Source organism: Lactuca virosa, chromosome 1, assembly GCF_052849685.1.
Source record: "Lactuca virosa cultivar CGN04683 chromosome 1, Lactuca_virosa_CGN04683_v6, whole genome shotgun sequence".
NCBI classification, from domain to species: Eukaryota; Viridiplantae; Streptophyta; class Magnoliopsida; order Asterales; family Asteraceae; genus Lactuca; species Lactuca virosa.
The window spans coordinates 20058576-20060251 of record NC_136426.1 but is presented as its reverse complement, the minus strand read 5'-3'; the positions used below and the strand labels follow the sequence as shown (position 1 = coordinate 20060251).

The window sequence follows — 1676 nt, the reverse complement described above, 5'->3', positions numbered from 1 at the left end:
GGGGTAAAACCTGCAAAAAGTTAATTTTCTGTATTATTTTTTGATTCAGATCTGAGACCATGACGTGGACCTTAAGTACATGACGTGGGTTCAGATCTGAAAGTATTTTTAGTATATTCATTTTTTTAGTTTTTGTTCAAATTTACGTTTTTATTTTTGTTTATTTACAGTAGTTCATGACCAGAGGTTCCAACAAACCTTTGGTACCACCGCTTGAAGATCCAGAGTCGGCCCTTCACAAAAAGACGGATAAAAACGTGAAAGAAGACCAACCACCAAAGAGCTCACCATTTAAAGACCTTAAATCGGTTTTTGGAAATAAGAAAGGGAAGAACGTGGGAGAGTCAAGTACATCTTCGAAGGACAAAAGTAAAAATTAAAGATCTTCATGAAATACCTAGTCCACAAGAATCCGAATACGAGTCTGAACCTGAATTCGAATTAGAGAAAAGCGAACCCGAAGATGAGCCAAAAACAAAATGGAAAACATAGAGGATGTGTCCATGGGGTCATACAAGAAGCGGATTAGAGACGATGATGGTCCTGGTTTAGCACAACCTACAATTCCCGCCAATGCAACATTCGAGTTGAAAGGACATATTCTTAATACACTTAAGGAGGTACCATTTTTTGGGAAGGATCATGAGGATGCTTACAAGCATTTGGATGAGGTCAATGACATTGCAGATTATTTCAATGTCCCAAATGTTCCTAGAGAGACAGTCCTGTTAAGGATGCTTCCCATCACTTTTGAAGGAGCTGCAAAAGACTGGTTGAAAGCACTTCCAGCTGGTGCTATAACTACTTGGGCACATATGCGTGAGCAATTCCTAGAAAAATTTTGCCCACCATAAAAGATATCCAAACTAAAGAAGGCAATAGCCAACTTTGAGCAACAACCGGGTGAGTCACTTTATGAGGTATGGGAGCGATATAAAGGGTTACTAAGAAACTGCCCTCAAAATGACCTTAACATACAACAAGAAGTGTCTATATTCTATGACGGGGTGAATGTCATGACGAGGCAACTCCTTGATTCTCAATGACCACTAACTAAGAAAAATTCGGGTGAAGTAAAGGGGTTGATTGAAGAGTTTTCAAAGCATTCTTGTGAGTACCATAATCCAAGACATGATAGAGTTAAAGGAGTTGGGGGAGGAAATTCTGAAGACATGGCTGTTGTGCTAGCTATGCTTGACACCATGGACAGAAGAATGACCAAGATGGACCAATCAGTTCATGCTATCAGAGTTGGTTGTGAAAGGTGCAATGGTCCACACTTAACAAAAGATTGCCACTTGGATGAACATGGAAACAAAAAGGTGCAAGTTTGCTACTCGAGTGGGGATAAGTATGATGAAAATTGGAGGAAACCAAAGACGGAGTGGTTACAATATGAAGAGTATAAGAAGCTGAAAGAATAAAAATATAGGCAGACTGACCGAGGCTTCTACCAAAAAGAACAACGACCTCCTGAAAAGAAAGTTGACCTTGAGTCTATTTTATATAGATTTATGGAGGCTTCCGAGAAAAGACACGATGACACTGATGCAGTGATAAGGGACCAGCAAGCATTGCTAAGGAATCAACAGACATCATTAAAAATATCGAAGCCCAACTTGGTCAACTAACCACTTTGGTGAATGAAAGATTATCTAACCCAATTCCCGAGAAAA

The 1676-nt window shown here is 39.5% G+C and overlaps 1 non-coding gene across 1 annotated transcript; it reads right to left on the bottom strand.

Moving 5' to 3' along the window:
- Window positions 1–863: 863 nt before the first annotated feature.
- Window positions 864–970, bottom strand: LOC145151814 (small nucleolar RNA R71). Its single transcript, XR_013732367.1, has one exon. It is a non-coding gene; the product is annotated as a small nucleolar RNA R71 (small nucleolar RNA).
- Window positions 971–1676: the final 706 nt, after the last annotated feature.